We start from the raw sequence: 19,949 nt of genomic DNA on the forward strand, positions 1-19,949 counted from the left end.
CGGGCTCCACGGGTCCCTGGCAGTCCTCCCCCCGGGCGTCCGGGGCTCCCTTCCCCAGGCCAACGGCATGTCAAAGTGCCCAGGATGGGCTCCACGGGCCCCGGGCGTCCGGGGCTCCCTTCCCCAGGCCAACGGCATGCCAGAGTGCCCAGGACGGGCTCCACGAGTCCCGGGCGTCTGGGGCTCCCTTCCCCGGGACAACGGCTTGTCAGAGTGCCCATGACGGGCTCCACGGGTCCCGGGTATCTGGGACTCCCTTCCCCGGGCCAACGGCATGCCGGAGTTCCCAGGACGGGCTCCACGCGTCCCGGGCGTCCGGGGCTCCCTTCCCCGGTCCGACGGCTTGTCAGAGTGCCCAGGACGGGCTCCACGGTTCCCGGGCGTCCAGGGTTCCCTTCCCCGGGTCAGCGGCATGTCAGAGTGCGCAGGACGAGTTAAACGGGTCCCGGGCAGTCCTCCCCCGGGCGTCCGGGGCTCCCTTCCCCGGGCCGACGGCACGTCAGAGTGCCCAGGACGGGCTCCACGGGTCCCGGGCAGTCCTCCCCCCGGGCGTCCGGTGCTCCCTTCCCCGGGCCGACGGCAGGTCAGAGTGCCCAGGACGGGCTCCACGGGTCCCGGGCAGTCCTCCCCCCGGGCGTCCGGCGCTCCCTTCTCCAGGCCGATGGCAGGTCAGAGTGACCAGGACGGGCTCCACGGGTCCCGGGCAGTCCTCTCCCGGGCGTACGTGGTTGTCCGACAGATTCGGGCAGATGTGCTTTTACGAACCGGATCGGAATCGGCCCAAATAATAATATTAATAATCCACATTTGTAAAGCGCACAATCACCCGTAAGGGTCTCTAGGCGCTAGGGGCCTTCGGGAAGATTAAGCAAGCTATTGCCCAGAGTCACATGGTGCTGGGCTAATCTGCCGCCGGTGCCGGGGATCGAACCGTGATCCCCAGATTCCGTAGTCAGCCGCCCTAGCCGCGGCGCCAGCTATTGCCCAGAGTCACATGGTGCTGGGCTAATCTGCCGCCAGTGCCTGGGATCGAACCGTGATCCCCAGATTCCGGAGTCAGCCGCCCTAGCCGCGGCGCCAGCTATTGCCCAGAGTCACATGGTGCTGGGCTAATCTGCGGCCGGTGCCGGGGATCGAACCCTGATCTCCAGATTCCGGAGTCAGCCGCCCTAGCTGCGGCGCCAGCTATTTCCCAGAGTCACGTGGTGCTGGGCTAATCTGCCGCCGGTGCCGGGGATCGAACCGTGATCTCCAGATTCCGGAGTCAGCCTCCCTAGCCGCGGCGCCAGCTATTTCCCAGAGTCACGTGGTGCTGGGCTAATCTGCCGCCGGTGCCGGGGATCGAACCGTGATCCCCAGATGGGGATATCCCAAAAATCTGGCATGGATACGGCCCGCCAGGACAGGTTTGGACACCCCTGCTGAAAGTGAAAGGACCTCGTGGCGCAACGGTAGCGCGTCTGACTACAGATCAGAAGGTTGCGTGTTCAAATCACGTCGGGGTCACTGCTTACCATTTTATTCCCCACTGAGTTCATATATTTCCTTTCGAAAACAAAGTCAAAAGAACGTAGCCTTGCATTGGCCGGGAATCGCACCCGGGCCTCCCGCGTGGCAGGCGAGAATTCTACCACTGAACCACCAATGCTTCACATGGGGTGTTCACAGGCATAGCTCTGTCCAAGACAGTGATCAGGTCACACACTTAAATTGTACACATATGAACAAAGTGTGCGCAGCAGACATGATACCGCCAAAGTTTCACATGATGATGGCTTATATATGACAAGCTCCAGGCAGGCGCATACATATCAAGATATATATTGAGTCTAAGGAAAGATGCTGCAGTCCCTCGTCTCTGTGGCGCAATCGGTTAGCGCGTTCGGCTGTTAACCGAAAGGTTGGTGGTTCAAGCCCACCCAGGGACGTATCATTTTGCCTGCATGAAGCACTTGAATGAAACACAGATACATACCTTTGCACTCTCCTGCTGGACACCCTTTCCCTGAATATTTCAATCCTCTGCGTTCTCTCTGCACCTGCAGTCAATTTCATAATTAGGATAGAAAACAAAAGGCCAAGCCCTGTAATACAACTGTAGGCATATGAGGAGGGGAAAATAAGTCAAAAGGCCCACAGCATTTGCTGATCTGGCTCCGAAGGCTGTAAGTGTACGGACCTCGTGGCGCAACGGTAGAGCGTCTGACTCCAGATCAGAAGGTTGCGTGTTCAAATCACGTCGGGGTCACTGCTTACCATTTTATTCCCCACTGAGTTCATATATTTCCTTTCGAAAACAAAGTCAAAAGAAAGCAGTCTTGCATTGGCCAGGAATCGAACCCGGGCCTCCCGCGTGGCAGGCGAGAATTCTACCACTGAACCACCAATGCTTCACATGGGTTGTTCACAGGCAGAGCTCTGCCCAAGACAGTGATCAGGTGCACACACTTAAATTGTACACATATGAACAAAGTGTGCGCAGCAGACATGATAACGCCAACGTTTCACATGAAGATGGCAAGAATCAGATGCAGGAGACTATAACTATGAATGTGTTTGCATTTGCTGAGGTCACTGGCTTGGGACTAGAATTGTGTTTATCAGGGCATGATGGCAGGCTGCTCCGACAAAAGTGGTTCACAGAATGCACCCGCCAGATCACCAGCACTATTGTGTTTCAGATTATCTCACTGAACTCTCCTCCTGGAAAATCCTTCCCACTGGCTTTCCCAGATTCTGTGTCCTCCCCTAAATGCTGGGGTGAAACGGGCAGAGTTCTACGCCCTGCGTCCCTTTACACGTCCCTAACGCGCTCCCAATGCGGCCTACAGCCCTGGTCCGGCAAAGCCCTGGTCGGGCTTAGATCACTGGAGCCTTTGGTGACCAAGAACTCCGGAAGCCTAGGGTCAGGCCTGTTGCACAGGCATATTGTGCCTTGCCAATCCGGGATTGTTGTGTTTCAGGGCCTAGCCATCAATACTCCTGGGATTTCTTTCCCTGAGAACCCTCTTGTCCCTGTCCTCCCACAAGCCCGAGCTTTTATGTAAAATAAAGTGTGCACCATGGGCCTTCCCCTATTTGCTCTCTCCCCAATCTCTTTCTCCAAAGCTGAGCTCTGAAGGTAAATGTATCTATCTGAGTGAGGGGCTAGGGAGGGCCTTTCCCAGCAGTCTTACAAGTCAAGAGTTCAGAGAAAGCACCTGCTATGGGAGGGAGACTTTGCTCACAGAGAAGTCAAGTCTAACATAACACATCTGATGGGCAAGGCACACGCCTTACTGGCTGGTAGCACACCTACAGAGGAGCAGGGAGCTATGCTAAGCAGGCAACAGAAAAGTCATGTATGTGTCTCATACACTGGGACGGGTAGTAATACTGGCTCTAAGACCATTAGACAGTAGTCTATTCATCATTACGTCCAACAATAACAAGACACTAAGCAAATGAGAAATGCTGTATGGCATAAAGACGCATTATATAACACAAGCTCCAGGCAGGCGCACAATTATCAAGATATATATTGAGTCTCAGGAACTGTGCTACAGTTATTAACTTCTGTGGTGCAAATGGTTAGCGCGTTCGGTTGTTAACAGAAAGGTTGGTGGTTCAAGCCCACCCAGGGAAGTATCCCTTTTGCCTGCATGAAACACTTTAATGAAACACAGATACGTACCTCTGCTCTCTCCTGCTTAAGACCCTTTACCTGAACATTTCAATCCTCTGCGTTCTCTCTGCACCTGCAGTCAATTTCATAATTAGGATAGAAAACAAAAGGCCTAGCCCTGTAATACAACTGTAGGCATATGAGGAGGGGAAAATAAGTCAAAAGGCCCACAGCATTTGTTGATCTGGCTTGAAGGCTGTAAGTGTAAGGACCTCGTGGTGCAACGGTAGCGCGTCTGACTCCAGATCAGAAGGTTGCGTGTTCAAATCACGTCGGGTCACTGCTTACCATTTTTTATTCCCCACTGAGTTCATATATTTCCTTTCGAAAACAAAGTCAAAAGAACGCAGCCTTGCATTGGCCGGGAATCGAACCCGGGCCTCCCGCGTGGCAGGCGAGAATTCTACCACTGAATCACCAATGCTTCACATGGGGAGTTCACAGGCATAGCTCTGTCCAAGACAGTGATCAGGTGCACACACTTAAATTGTACACATATGAACAAAGTGTGCGCAGCAGACATGACAACGCCAAAGTTTCACATGATGATGGCTTATATAAGACAAGCTCCAGGCAGGCACATACATATCAAGATATATATATATTTTTTTTTAAGACCAATGGTCCCAAACTTTATTTAAATTCACAGATAAGCCAGTAAGTGTACATACAGTGTCAGAACAACGGGTTATTGCCACAAACAGTACCTAGCAGATTGCACATGTTAACACAGCAGTTATACATGAGTGAAAATAAACAGTTGCTGGTAGAAATGCATTGGTACATAATTGACTGTGCCAGGGAGTGACTCATGGTGCAGTGTCCGCAGTTCGCAGCACTGCAGAAAGGGCCCAGCGCGTTCAAAAAAGAAAAGTCCACAGTCAGTGCATGAAATTGAGTCCCCTGTACAATGCAGCAGAGGATAGAGGCAACAGCATACCTTCCCATGGGTCATGGGTCGCTGGGTGTCCGCTTCCCAGTCCCGGACGTATCTAAGCAGCTCCATGTGAGATATAGACGAGGAGGTGTGGTCGGGCATGATTAGGGGTACAGTATAATCGGCCTCTGTGTCAACCAAAGAGTGAACTGGGAAGTCTAATACAGGGGGGAGGGAAAAACATTCCAAAAAACTGTTGGACTAGCATTCGTGTGTGTGGTAGTGTACCCAGGATCCTAACTGTGTGTGGTGCATCCGATATGGGCCATGCAGGGGCGGGGACAAGTGAGGAGGCGGCGTCGCCGCGGCTGCGAGGCAAGGGGGGGGGGCACAGGCGGCAGGAAGGCAAATGCGGGAGGGGATGTCTCCGCCACACATGGTCTCGGTCACCGGGGGGGGAGGGGGAGGAGGCGCGCGGAGCGGGGGAGAAGACAGGGGGGGAGGGGGGGGAAAAGGGGGAGGGCAAAGGGGAGGGGGGAGAGAAGGAAAGGGGCGGCGGAGCCCGTGTTAGGTGAGGGCAGCAGTCGAGTGAGCCCTCCCTATGTCGCAACGGGACGGCACTCTATTTCGGCTTGTGTGCATGCGTGGTGATACGCAATCAGGGCAACGTCCCAGTCCTGGGCGATCGGGTATTTCCGGAGTCCAGCGGTTTCCTCCCTGTGAAGTGACACACTCTCCGCACAGGCCCAGGTGGCAAAAGAGCGGCGCCAGTCCGCAGGGCGCGGTGGGTCGGCACTCTTCCAGCGTCGTGTGATAAGACGCTTGGCCGTGATAAGGCCTAAATCCCAAAAGCGCGCCCGCATCTTGGTCTGTTTGGTCCTCTTGTAGAGTCCCAAGAGGCACACTTCCCAAGTGTTGGGAAGAGTTCCGCCCGTGGCCGCCGTCAACATGTCCACGACCGCAGACCAGTACGAGGTAAGATGAGCGCAGCTCCAGAGTGCATGCAGGAAGTCCGAGTCTTGGAGGCCGCATTTGGGACACGCCGAGGAAGTGAGTCCGAAGTAACGATTCAGTTTGTCTGGAGATAGATATGCCCGGTGGATGATGTAATACTGTATAATCTTGAATCGTGCATTGCGGGGGACGACCCTGGCGCCCGCTAGAATAGCATTCCACTGGTTGTCTGTCCAGTCTGTGCCACGGTCGGCCATCCACTTGTCCCTCAATCTCCGAGAGGAAAATTGCGTGTGGCTGTGTAAGGCTTGTGCAAGCCAATGTACAAGGTGTGAACCATCTCCCATCACGTGCAGGTATTGGATGAGTAGGTGTGTGGACGGCTCGTGACTGAGGTCACCCCACGCCTTTGTCAACTCATGTAGGAGTCTGGCGTGTGTCAGAAATTGACCCACCGGCAGCTCTGTGTCCGTGGCCAAGGTCTCGAAGGGTAACAGCTCCCCGTCGCTGTACAGGCCGCCCAGGTCGTCCAAGTCCACCGCAGTCCAGCTGCGTAGTTCGGCCGAGGACAGCGTGCCTGCACCCAGGGGTGTCCCCAGTAGAGGCAGGTTCGGGGCATAGGGCACCGTTTGTTTGGTAAGCCGGAGGCTCCGCACGAGGCACCGCTTCGCCACTGCTACAAGGACCTGCGTGGGGGGGCTGCCCCACGCCAACGGGTGGAAGAGGGCGAGCGCCTGTACAGGAGATAGGATGGTATCAGCCGTGGCTGTGTCCACTAAGTTCTTACCGCTCAGCCAGTAGGCAACCCACTGCAGCTGTGCTGCCAAGTAATAGAGTTCCTGATTGGGAATCGCTAGGCCTCCAGCGTCCGTGGGTGCAAACAGAGTCTTTAGTGCTACCCGGAGCCTCCCCTTATTCCAGATGAGGCGTCTGGTGAGGGAGTCCAGTTCTCTAAAGATGCGCGCCGGCACATACACTGGCAGATTGGTGTAGTAATAGAGAAGCCGGGGAAGCATTATCATCTTAGTCAGCGCCACTCTGGCGGGCACATTTAGCGGGAGGGAATTCCAGAACGTGACCTGGGCCGTAAGCGAGGAAATGGCTCTTATTAGATTCCCCTCCAGGAGGTCTACGGGGTCTCGATATATGAATATCCCAAGGTACCGAAATACCGTCGGGTGCCATCGGAGCGTCTCCCCCATCATGCGTACATCACACTGCGGCATCTCGCTACCGAACGCATAGGTCCCTGACTTGGCCCAGTTGACACGGAGCCCCGACTTGTCGCCAAATATCTGAAATATGTCCGTGATCGCCGCTGGTATTTGCGTGAGATCTCTGACATATAGCAACAAATCGTCGGCATATAGAGACACCGAGTGGGTGCCATCCGCCAGCGGTATGCCCCAGGCGTCTCCGGAGTTGCGGAGCATCTCGGCCAACGGCTCCATCGCTAAGGCGAATAATATGGGGGAGAGGGGGCAGCCCTGCCTGGTACCTCTCCCGATGCGGATCCTGTCCGAGAACAACCGTCCAGTCCGGACCCGGACCTCTGGGGCCTGGTAGAGGAGTCCCACCATCTGTACGTAAGCGTCCCCCAGTTCGTATTTCTCGAGGACTCGGAGGAGGTATGGCCACTCCACCGAGTCAAACGCCTTTTCCAAATCAAGTACGATGCATCCCGAGCGTGGCCAGGCTAGGGTCGCATAACGTTGGATTCTGAAAAAACGGCATAAATTGTAGGATGTGCTCCGTGTGGGTACGAAGCCATTCTGATCAGAGTGTACCAGAGTGGGGACCAGTGGCGCTAGTCTCCGGGCCAGGGCCGCTGCAAGAATTTTGTAATCGGTATTGAGGAGCGCTAACGGCCTATAGGAGCCGAGGTCGCTCGCTTCTCTACCCGGTTTCAGCAGGGAGACCACGTTAGCCTCGTTCAGGGATGCCGGGAGTTCAGCGTCTTCCAGTGCCGCCCCATACATTTTCAGCAGTTCCGGTATTAATACCAGGGAGTAGGCCTTGTAAAACTCCGCCGGGAGCCCGTCAATTGGAGAGGGAGAAAATCACCTCTCGTAACTCCTCACCAGTAAGCGCGGCTCCTAGTTCTGCCTGTTGGGCAGCGGTAGCAGTCGGGAGCTGTAAAGACGCCAGATAGTCTGTGATCTCCACCACCGTGGCCCGTAGCCGCGAGCTGTACTGGGATTTGTAATGCGACGTGAACGCATCATGGATCTGTTTCTGGGTATAGACCTCAACGCCCTGGGTTGTACGGATGGATAGGATCGATGCAGAGTGCGTGTCCTGTCGTACCAACCATGACAGTAGCCTGCCAGGTTTGTCGCCTGTATTGTGGGTGCGTGCGGAATGTGCAGCGAAGTTGATATTCTTTAGGCGCTCCAGCAAAGCAGCGTGGTCCGCTCTGGCCGAGATGAGTTGGGCATCATCTCCCCCCGCTGTTTCCCGTTCTTTATCCAACAGAGCCTCTTCCGCCTGCAGCAGATCATTCTCCACTTGCCTACGCAAGCTTGCTTGGACACCGAGGCAGCTTCCCCGGGTCACCGCTTTAAAGGCGTCCCACTCGGTTCTCGGGGAGGAGGTCGAGTCAATATTGTCCTCGAAGTACTGTAAGATCTTCCCGGAGATTTCCTCTCGGAATGGAGTGTCAAGTAGGAGATCCGGTTGCAGGCGCCACGTTGGTACGGGCGGGCGTGGGCGCTTCCATCCATATACCAGCGTGTGCGGGTTATGGTCTGAGTGTGTCCGGCCTAGGTAGTCAGTGTCAGACACAGAGGGGAGCAGGTCACGGGACAGCATGAATCTGTCCAACCTGACATGTAGGGAATGGGCTCCCGAGTAGTAAGAGTATACCCGGGCGGTGGGGTTCCTGACGCGCCATGCGTCCTGTAAGTTCCATTGCGTCGCCCAGTCAAGGAGGGCCCTGGATGTCGCCTGTACCGGGGCGATCGCTACCGGGAGGGACGAGCGATCAAGGGAAGCGTCTAGCACGCAGTTGTAATCCCCGCCCATCATCAAGGGTACGTCCGGCCATGACGCCATCGTTGCCGACAGTCGTGTGAAAAATTTCCCCTGTTCCACATTAGGAGCGTAGATGGAGGCTATGACTACTTGCTGCCCGTCAAGTCTGCCCTGTATGAAGACGTAGCGTCCCTCAGTGTCAATATTGCTGTGTGTTAGTGCAAATGGAACCCCGGCCCGGACCCAGATCAAGGTCCCTCTCGCAAATGCCGAGAAGGTTGTAGCAAATATCTGACCCCTCCACTTACGGCGAAGTGTGGCTACCTCAGTGGCAACTAGGTGTGTCTCTTGGAGCAGTGCAATCTGAATCTGGTGCCTTTTAAGGTAGGAATATACCTGGTATCTGCGTGAGGGTGTGTGCATGCCCCGGACATTCCAGGTACAAAATTTAAACGTAGCCATCACAGTGCTGATCACGGTCAAGCACCCATCCCCCCCCCCCAGTCCCCCACCCGCCCCACCCGCACCCGCGCAGCAGCAGCGAACAATGAGCAGTTTCATCCCACAGCCCCGCCCCGGAACCCAAGGATGCACGCAATAGCAGGACAGTACCAACACTAGTCTCAGAAGGCATAACATGAACATAAACATAATACCAAAAGGGCAACAACAAAAACAAGTCGCCGCCCTGTGGTATATAAATAAATAATACCGGATCTATTTTTGAATGAATGAATGAATAACAGATAGCTCAATAAAATAAGAGTCAAGATTCGAGGTAGTAGGAGTTTCTGCAGGTTTATTACAGCATAAGGACAGGATCAGGACAACCTGCATAGGATGACCCAGCAGCTGCTGGGGCTTGGTCTGGGATGAGCGCGCTAACTTTTAATAACAATACATCAACTTATATACATAGCGCAAACACATAGCATTACATTGCAGTAGGCGTAACAGTGGGTGGAGCAGAAGGCGTGACGCATAGCAGTCGCGAGAGATAACAGTAAAAGTAGGTGTAACTGGGAGTATACATAGACATGTGATGCAAACGTAACAGAATATGTCATGAATGGGCGGAAACTTTGGAGGGGGCTACCTAAGGAGCCGGGACCTCTAACCTAATGGTGCGCGAAAACTGGCAATGACGTGTTACTAGGAGAAGCTGGGGGCTACGAACTCTGTGCTAGGAGCAGAGACTAGAGTCTGGAGGGTCGGAGCGACATGTACCTAAACCCTATCTGGTATCTGATGTTTAGGGAACATGTTGATATAAACTAGGAGTCATGAGGGGAAAAGCTAACTTGATTCTAAGACTGGACCATACATTATTCTACATGAAATGCGTGATGAAGAATATTAAATGACCATTAAATACAGTATTTCTCTAACATGGAGACGAATAGGCTAGACAATGACGGAAACTATTGATGCAGTTCAGTAGCTTAGGAATGCAGAAGAGGAGGACTGAACTGATAGCTGGAACTATAACATACTCTTGGCAGACTCAGAGGCAGAGCCAAGCTGCACCGGGCACTGCGAGGCAGGAAGTAAGTGAAGGGTCGAGGATACAGGTGGGGGCTGTATCGCTCCTCAGCGAGGCTTTCAGGAGACAGGAGCTGAATCTGTTGTCCGGGCCCTTTTGAGGCCTGGAAACGGGGACTTTATTATGGAATAACGTGCACACTGAGAAACGTGGCAATATAACTTTACATAGGCCTGATATTCGTAGTATTCACGAGGACTGGAAACTAGCATACCAGAGGTGGACACAACTGTAATTGCGTCATTAATCAGACATGGGGAATAACATATGCATATTGGTCATGCACACATAACATATGATGGATGAGGCGTAGGGACACAGAACATGGCAAAATTTACTTTTCCACATTCCCTCCTTGTCACTACGTTTCCATCAGGAAACATCAATTTTCATGATACCATCTATCATTTCATACAGTACCATTTGTTCGTCTCGAATTGTCTTGGAACGGGATTTAGAACGGGGCTTGGGACTAGGAATACAAGAGGTAGCACACATGCTGCAAATCGCAGGGCCACATTGTATACAGAGGCAGCAGCTAAATATGATCGCTACTGCAATACCTAGAAAGGACAGGACTTTCCATCCCCAGGCGGAAATTATATTCCAGAACCAACCTGACCATGTCCAGGTGCCTGGATCTTGATGTAACAGATGGGCAATTTTATGGAGTCTGGTTATAGCTGAATAAACAGACGGCGCGTTATTTGGAATGAAAATGCAGCAACTAGATCCGATGACTCTACAGGCCCCGCCCCTATCGGCCAGTATGACGTCAAGGACGAGACGATTTTGCAAAACGACAAATCTCATAGCAGATTGTTCTTCGGTTAGGTTACCTAGAGCAGAGGCAGTCTCATTTACTACAGCTTCAAGGGTTCTTGTTAACCTACGGATCAGTTTACTATTCTGGACAGGTCCTACAAAGAAGAAGAAACCTTTATTGAAATCTGTATACTGTTCTAGAGTAGTTTCAGTATAATCGACAATTGGGGACTCCCTTCTATGTCTAATGTGTACTAGATGTGTGTTTCTGTGATAATCAGATGGGGCTAGGAAAACAGGTGGTAGTAGGAAGGCAATGTAACAGGTTCCCTCCCAATCGAGGGGCAGACGAACATATGCAGTTTGACCACAAATAAAATAAGAATGACGTGAAGCTTTGAAAACAGATTTCCCACTGTCACTATACTGGATAACAGCAGTACATTCACTATGACCTACATGTATGGAACCATAACTACGGACACATAATTCGCCTTTGACAGGTAGTACTGAAATAGCAGGTAAGTCTGGAGTAGTATCAGACTGAACATTCAGGACCATGAAATTCGACGAATAATTACCTAAATTATAAACTTCATTTTCTAGATTTAAGCCTGTTCTGTGGGGGAAACCTTGCTTGTCTGGAAAACATGTACTGTTAAGAAAAGACATATCTGTTGAGGATGACGTTAACGTGGACCATGCTCCACACGAACCATTATGTGAAAAAGGATAAGGAAACAGTGGCAGAACTCCCTTCGGTGTCTGGAAAGGGGGGAGTCGACCACACACCCAACAATTAGTGGCATTGCTGGTCTGGTGTGAATAATGTAACATACGGATAAATGTGTTGTTGCGCATAGCGAGGCGGTAAGAATATTCGTGAGGAGGCAGATCACTGAACGTGTGCTCCACTGTAGCATTAGCAGACATATTTACATGAGGAACTGGAAAATACAGATAGAATGCATAGCTGGTGCAGGAAATCATAATGCTGATGAATAATATGAAACTCAGAAAAACAATACATCGGTTTGCGTTTAAACTGACTCTCTCACTATGGGGGTCTATTTTATACATGTCAGAAACAGTCTAACCGTTTCACCTAGGGGAGGACTTATACAATCAAACTGACTGACTTATTTTACTAGACCTGAGCTTTAACTTATACTCCTGCTGCGGAGTTTTCTCTAACCAGGGAGGGGTTGTAATAATGTCTTTTGCGGGACAGTCCTTAAGAGCAATATTTTGGCAGTCCTTCGAATCCTGGGAAATGTTTTTAGAAACAGATTTCAGTCCTTTAAAAAGTTTAACATGAGAAAGGTGGATCCATCCTTTTCTGCCTTCCAACTTGACGGCGGTACGGGTGGTCAAGAGGACCTGACGTGGCTCCTTCCAACGAGGCTCCAGCGGACTTGATCTGTCGAAATTCCGGACCATCACTAGGGAGCCTGGAACGATTTCATGTGGTGCCACCTCGGTATTGTCTGGAAATGCGGCGGCAACCTGTGAACGACATGAGTTGAGGGCAGACATCAAGGAAGCTAGGTAATCTGTCAGCATATTACATGAAACATCAGTAATACTTCGGGGTCTAGGAGTACCCCACATGTTAGGGGGGCGGCCGAATACGACCTCATACGGGGACAGACCTGATCTGGAATGCGCGACCATGCGCATATAAAACAAAGCGACTGGCAGAGCTACTAGCCAGTCCACACCTTTTTCTTTACAAACTTTGGCAATGCGGATTTTCAGAGTCTGATTATGTCTCTCTACGAGTCCGGCTGCTTCAGGATGGCGTACACAATGGAACTTCCACTGGTACCTTAACAAAAGGGAAACGTGCTTCATTAACTCTGAGGAGAATGGCTGACCGTTATCGGAATATACGACTCTAGGGAGTCCGTATCTAGGGAAAAATTCACGAACCAACTGCTTGGCAGTGGTCGCGGCTGTGTAATCTGGGACTGGATATGCTTCTGTCCATCTGGACAAAGCGCATACAACTACAAGGACATACTTGAAACCTCGACATCGCTCCATCTGAATATAATCCATCTGGAGGACCTCAAAAGGGTGGTCAGGGGGCTGGAAACCACCTTGTTCCACCGGGACACTTTTACCTGGGTTAAACTGACAACATATCATACAGGTACGGACTTTCTGCTTGGCTGCAGCTCGTAAATGCTTGTTGAACCAAATATTCTGGATACTGTCTAACATAGCTTTTTCTCCTAAATGTGCTGGACTATGTGCGGTATTGATAATGACTTGAACCATAGAATCGGGGAGAAACCATGTGGCTCTACCCTTCGTTAACCATCCTTGATCTGTCTGGACCCCTCCTTGTTCAGACCATTTCTTGATTTCTTCAGGAGTAGCATGTAACTGGATATCTATGACGTCTTGTGTAGGGTCCTTAACTGTCATGCATGTAGTCGGATCTGGAGTATGTGTCTGATTAACTGGAATGTCTGGAGTCTGTGCTGTAAGCTTGGCTGTGCGGTCTGCTAGATCATTACCTTGGGAAATAATGTCTGTAACTTTCGTATGTGCTTTGCATTTCATGATAGCAATGGATGTCGGTAAATGTATGGCATCTAACAGGGCTTGAATAAGGAGACCATGCTGAATCTTGGTTCCATGAGAAGTCATGAAACCTCTCTCCTGCCAGAGCACTCCGAAGTCGTGTACAACTCCGAATGCGTAACGTGAATCTGTGTAAACATTAACTTTCAGGTTCTTGGCATGTATACAGGCTTGTGTCAGAGCGACTAGCTCTGCTGCTTGAGCAGACAGGGTATCAATACGGTGTGTTTCAATAACGTCGGTGTCAGTAGTTACTGCATATGCTGCGACTAGTTCTCCTGTACTAGTTCTCATACATGAACCATCCACATAAAGTGTCAGGTCAGGATTTGATAACGGAATGTCTGTCAGATCTTGTCTTGGCTTAGTCGTAATGTTAACTACTTCCACACAGTCATGTGTGTCTGGATTTGAATTAACTGATGGTAACAGTGTAGCAGGATTCAGGACGTTGCAGCGTCTAATTTCTATGTGTGGCTGGAACAGTGTCAATTCATAACCTGTTAAACGTGCAATTGTCAAGTGCTGAGTTTGTGTTCGGTTTAAAAGAACTTCTACTGAATGTGGGACTTGTACTGTCAGGGAATGTCCTAAAACTATGGAATCACTTTGTCTGATAGCTAGTGCTGTGGCTGCAACTGACTTGAGGCACGCAGGCAAAGCCTGGGCGACTGGATCTAATGTGCTCGAAAAATAAGCACAGGGCTTGGATTGTCCTGCTTGATCTTGTGTGAGAACAGATAATGCTGTACCTTCACGTTCAGTAACGAAAAGTGTAAAAGGCTTACTGTAGTTCGGTGTAGCTAGAACTGGAGCTTGACATAGGGCTTTCTTTAACTCATTGAAACTAAGTGTATGTTCAGATGTCCAAGGGAGGACAGTCGATACGGCTGCCTCCTGTGTCGTTAACTGTATCAGTGGCTTGGCTAGAAATGCATACTGGGGAATCCATTGTCTACAATAAGAAGTAAGGCCGATAAAGGCACGTACCTCCTTCTGGGTTCTGGGCTGGGGAAGACTCGCTATTAACTGGATACGGTCTGGTGTCAACTGCCTACCCCTCTTGGACAGTAAGTGTCCTAAGTATACCACTTGCTGGACACAGAATTGAAGCTTCGAAGGTGACACCTTGTGCCCCATCTCGGCTAGAAAATACAGAACTGTAAGGTATGCTCGCTCGCAAGCACGTTCAGAACGGGCTGTGATCAGTAGATCATCGACATACTGGAGCAGGGCAGTGTCAGTTGGCATGTGAATATTGTCTAGTTGTCTCTTAAGTGCTTGACTGTAAATACTAGGACTTTCTGTAAAACCTTGAGGAGCGCGTGTAAACATATAGCTCCTTCCATTTAAACAAAATCCGAAAAGAAACTGGCTATCTGGATGAATTGGAACACTGAAAAATGCATTCTTGAGGTCTATGACAGTGAAAAACATGGCTTCGGAATCAATGGCTGTTAACAGGGAAGAGATGTCTGGAACAACTGGGTACTGAGGAATAATACATTTATTAAGCTCTCGTAAATCAATCACTAATCGATATACTGGGGGTGCATTTGGATCAGTACGTTTCATGACTGGAATGATCGGAGAATTACATACATTGGAGTCAGTTTCTACAACTACTCCTTGAGCCATGAGCTCGTCAATAATTTTGGATAAGGCTGCTACAGCCTCAGGTGGCAATCTGTACTGTCTGATTCGGGGTAACACTACACCTGGCTTGAGAGTCACACGATGGGGTGTGATTTGCATGTAACCTACATCAGTTGGACCTTGCGCCCATAAATGCTGCGGAACATTATACAATCTGGAATCAAAATCTCGTAATACATAGTGACCCTTAAAGTCACGTAGGAACAGACGTATTCCCTCTGGGGAACAGCATATGACTGCACCTAATTCTTTCAGTGTCTTAATGCCTAACAGATTTTCTGGACATGACTTAGTAAGTAACAGATCAGTAGTGCGGGACAATGGACCTACTTCTAGAGTGACTGGCTTTGATATCTCATTAACTATTGGCTTTCCTGAAAATCCAAGGGAAACATTTCTTGAGCCTGAGAGCGGAGCCCCTGGAACTTCGGCATGACTAATTGTGGTCCTACTTGCCCCTGTATCGATCAAAAACTTTCTGTCTTTCCCTAATACTTGACTGTGAACATAGGGACCTTCTTGATCTACAGGTATCTCGATGAGAGGCAAGCCTACCTCCCTCTCCAGGCTGTTTCATGAATATGGCTGGTACTCTGGATACTCAGACTGTGCATACTGGTACATCTGTGATGTAACGTGCTGTGTTGCAGCAATAGGCTGCGGTGCGGAAACTGTCTGTGGTGCATTCTGTGACTGAGGAATCTGTGAAACTTGTTCTTGTCTAGGCGGACGTGGTCTTTCTTTAGTCTTACCAGTAGCTATGTTGTGTTTCAGAACTGCACACTCGTTTATAAAATGACCTGGCTGTTTACAATAATTGCAGTTCCCTTTAACGGGAGCTGCAGGATGACTGGCTTGATTCGAACCCCTCTTCTGACTGTCTTGAGGAACAGTTTGTGCAACTAGCACTTTCATTTTCGTGTCTTTCATACGTTTTCTCTCGTGCTCTTGCTCTTCCCTGATTCTATTCTGGTGATACTGGAGCATCTGGAGCATCTGGGACGGGGTATTTGCTTGCCAGGTGCTTTCGACTTTCAAAACTCGGTTTTTAATTTGTGGACTCGAATTCTCGACTAATTTGGTAACGAAAAGGTGAGGGTATGACTCACTACTTGTCTTGAGACCACTATTGATACTGAAACATTTCTCAAATCTAGAATAAAAATCACTAATATCTTCATCTTGTTTCTGTTTACAGGCTGAGATTGCATCCCAGTCTTCCTTCCTAGTTGTCAATAATCTGGGTAAAACTTGAATCAGTAATTCTGGTAATTCTTTACATTTATCTCCAAGACCGGTACCTGGTACTCGTGCCTTGTCTTCAGCTTCTAGAGCTGCCCAATCGATCTTTTTCTCTCCCACCTCCCATTCCTTTTCCTTTAACTTTTCATACACCCCTGCGGGTAACAGGACCTTTAACATTTTAATGATATCTGGGTAAGTGTATTCTCCCATACGGAGCATGTCTTTTAATTCTCTATGGAACCCTGCTGGATCTTTGTCATGACAGGGAATTAATTTCTTCATTTCAAGAAGTTCCATCTTTGAAATCGGAGTGTATACAAACACTCGTTGCATTACGCCACCCGCCCCTTGGACTGGGTGGACTTCTCGTAACGGATTCTGTCTGTCTATGTAGAATGATTTACTTTCTGGGGGTGAGACATGAACAAAATGCGGGTTCAGAAACGTTCTATATTTGTGGCGCTGTTCTAGAATGACACTAATTAAATCGGTACCTAGACCTCTCCATCTATACTGGAGTAACTCGTTCAGGATATCATGCAACGGACCTGGATCAGAATGTTGACCCTCATACAGAGTAATGAGGTGCTGGATCATATACATACCCACCAGTCGTTGCTCGGCTGGGGGCAGTTTCAGAAACATGTGTGCCACTATTTCGTCTGGAAAAGTGGTAGAATCAGTAATCCATCGGACTGCTGATCGGGCTAGTTCTTGTTCATGCATGGTACTTAACTCACTATAACCGATTCGTGATTTCAGGATGTGATCGGTAACTTGAAATACTTGTTCTAGGGAACCTTGTTCTGGCGCTGAATGATGAAAAATAGACTTGGGTTCTAGGCGTAAATGGCGATCTGGAAATCTGGATTTTCCTACATACGCTATTCTGACGGGATTCTCGTCTTCCTCTTCAGGATCAGAGATACTTTCTTTCTCGCTTACTTGTGCTGCTTTACGCTGGTCGTGTAACCTTGTGGAAAAGTAAATTTTGCCATGTTCTGTGTCCCTACGCCTCATCCATCACATGTTATGTGTGCATGACCAATATGCATATGTTATTCCCCATGTCCGATTAATGACGCAATTCCAGTTGTGTCCACCTCTAGTATGTTAGTTTCCAGTCCTCGTGAATACTACGAATATGTTCCTATGTAAAGTAATGTTGCCACGTTTCTCAGTGTGCACGTTATTCCATTATAAAGTCCCCGTTTCCAGGCCTCAAAAGGGCCCGGACCACAGATTCAGCTCCTGTCTCCTGAAAGCCTCGCTGAGGAGCGATACAGCCCCCACCTGTATCCTCGACCCTTCACTTACTTCCTGCCTCGCAGTGCCCGGTGCAGCTTGGCTCTGCCTCTGAGTCTGCCAAAAGTATGTTATAGTTCCAGTTATCAGTTCAGTCCTCCTCCTCTGCATTCCTAAGCTACTGAACTGCATCAATAGTTCCCGTCATTGTCTAGCCTTTTCGTCTCCATGTTAGAGAAATACTGTATTTAATGGTCATTTAGTATTTTTCACCACGCACTACATGTAGAATAATGCATGGTCCAGTCTTAGAATCAAGTTAGCTTTTCCCCTCATGACTCCTAGTTTATATCAACATGTTCCCTAAACATCAGATACCAGATAGGGTTTAGGTACATGTCGCTCCGACCCTCCAGACTCTAGTCTCTGCTCCTAGCACAGAGTTCGTAGCCCCCAGCTTCTCCTAGTAACACGTCATTGCCAGTTTTCGCGCACCATTAGGTTAGAGGTCCCGGCTCCTTAGGTAGCCCCCTCCTATGTTTCCGCCCATTCATGACATATTCTGTTACGTTTGCATCACATGTCTATGTATACTCCCAGTTACACCCATTTTTACTGTTATCTTTCGCGACTGCTACGCGTTACGCCTTCTGCTCCACCCACTGCTACGCCTACTGCAATGTAATACTATGTGTTCGCGCTATGTATATATGCCTGTGTTTTGTTATTGAATGTTAGCGCGCTCATCCCAGACCTAGCCCCAGCAGCTGCTGGGCCTCTTTTCCCCTGTTGGGCCCCAGTTGTCCTGCTGGGCCCTGTCATTCTGTTCCTATGCAGGTTGTCCTGATCCTGTCCTTATGCTGTAATAAACCTGCAGAAACTCCTACTACCTCGAATCTTGACTCTTATTTTATTGAGCTATCTGTTATGCTATAAGTCTAGTCAAAAATAGGGTATTATTTATTTATTTACCACATAATGGCGCCCGAACAGGGACTTGCCCTTTCCCCACGCGTCGGTGAAGCCACGCCGACCCCCTGACCCTCTGCAGTCGTGACGGAACTCTTCTGCGCAGTGGCAGATATTTCTGCTCAAGTATCCCTCAGGCCCACGGAGGAGACGGAGGAGGCGGTCCAGCATCCGAACGAGACGGTGGAGGAACGCGGCGAGTCCCGACCAGAGCCCAAGCCGAGAGTCCAAGGTCCGAGGTATCCGGAGGCCCACCTGTAACTGAAGTCTGAAGTCCGAAGTTCGTCGTCCGTCGTCCAGTCCCGTTCGAGGCCTTCCGTTCCGTGCTGCCCGGTGAGTACCATTGCTGGGGTAGTATCTAGACAGGACCAATCTAAATTGACTCCTGGTCCGTGGGTTGGTGGTGCCCAGACTCACAAACGAAGTGTTCACCTAGGTGGATACGGGTCCTGATGCGTCCCTTTTTGGGACCGGTATGTTCCGTACTGTTACAGCAGTGCATCCAGTAACTCTAGTCTGTTCCGTTCTCGAGAAAATCTGTTCTGTTTCTGTTTTCAGTATTTTCAGGTAATATTCTGTTCGAACTGTTATGTTATGATATTGTTTAATGTAATTCCAATGTCGTGGTATGCCTGAATTGTTTTCCCCACTTGTTATTGTTCTTCGTGTATTGTATTGTGTTCCGATTTAAGTTTACAATGCCGCTCTTTTCAAGATTACGACAGTTAAAAACTAGAAAGGGTCTGTTAGAGGAAGCAGTTCCTGTCCCGCCTAGGGACAGTCCAGGTCACTTTATGTATCAGAAACATGGCATAAGCGCCATATTGTATCTAGATTTATGGGTAGAGTATACCAAACAGTTAGAAGAAAAGTATAGATGGCCCGTATCGGGTACATGGGATGCCGAATGTATCATGCGAGTAGAAGAAGCATTATGCAAAAAGAAAGCCAGACAGTCACAGAAAGATGCCATCGAGTTATGGCGTAAGGAAGCGCATAGAAGAACGGAAAAGGAAGTCAGAAAGTCAGAGTTAAGTAGAGAATCCCAAGAACGAGCCCAAGAAAGAGAATTAATCGAGATAGGTGAACAAGTCAAAGCCGAACAGTCAGACAGACAGAGGCATGCCCTTATTAAGGGTATGTATCCTCTTCTTGCCGAAGGTTTGCCAAAAGCGACCCCAGAGGCATCCAGTAATTTCCCGCCACCATTAGTTCCGACCAAGCTACGTCACAAACCGACCGCAGCTGATATTTTTATTTCGTCCTATCTGGACGACACAGTCCCCGAATATGCAAATCCTGTTCGCGCTCCGCCAGTCCCTGTAAATCAGGCACTTCCCGCTCCTCCAGACACCGGAGTACCTGTTACGGTACCCCCGGTCCAGCCTACAGTTCCATTTCCCACTCTGCCAGGACGTAGAGCCTCAGTAGACGACTCCAGTTTAGGGGCCGCAGGAGGAGCTACT

General features: G+C 49.8%; 5 non-coding genes across 5 annotated transcripts; 3 read left to right on the forward strand and 2 right to left on the reverse strand.

The window, feature by feature from the left end:
* The first annotated feature begins 1,434 nt into the window (after positions 1-1,434).
* TRNAC-ACA (transfer RNA cysteine (anticodon ACA)) lies at positions 1,435-1,506 on the forward strand. The gene has a single exon. It is a non-coding gene; the product is annotated as a tRNA-Cys (tRNA).
* A 348-nt stretch (positions 1,507-1,854) lies between these two features.
* Positions 1,855-1,928, forward strand: TRNAN-GUU (transfer RNA asparagine (anticodon GUU)). Its single transcript has one exon. It is a non-coding gene; the product is annotated as a tRNA-Asn (tRNA).
* Positions 1,929-2,176: 248 nt separating this feature from the next.
* On the forward strand, positions 2,177-2,248 carry TRNAW-CCA (transfer RNA tryptophan (anticodon CCA)). The gene has a single exon. It is a non-coding gene; the product is annotated as a tRNA-Trp (tRNA).
* Positions 2,249-2,319: 71 nt separating this feature from the next.
* TRNAG-GCC (transfer RNA glycine (anticodon GCC)) lies at positions 2,320-2,390 on the reverse strand. The gene has a single exon. It is a non-coding gene; the product is annotated as a tRNA-Gly (tRNA).
* Positions 2,391-4,017: 1,627 nt separating this feature from the next.
* On the reverse strand, positions 4,018-4,088 carry TRNAG-GCC (transfer RNA glycine (anticodon GCC)). The gene has a single exon. It is a non-coding gene; the product is annotated as a tRNA-Gly (tRNA).
* Positions 4,089-19,949: the final 15,861 nt, after the last annotated feature.

Source organism: Lissotriton helveticus, chromosome 1_2 (assembly GCF_964261635.1).
Source record: "Lissotriton helveticus chromosome 1_2, aLisHel1.1, whole genome shotgun sequence".
In the NCBI taxonomy this organism is placed as follows: Eukaryota; Metazoa; Chordata; class Amphibia; order Caudata; family Salamandridae; genus Lissotriton; species Lissotriton helveticus.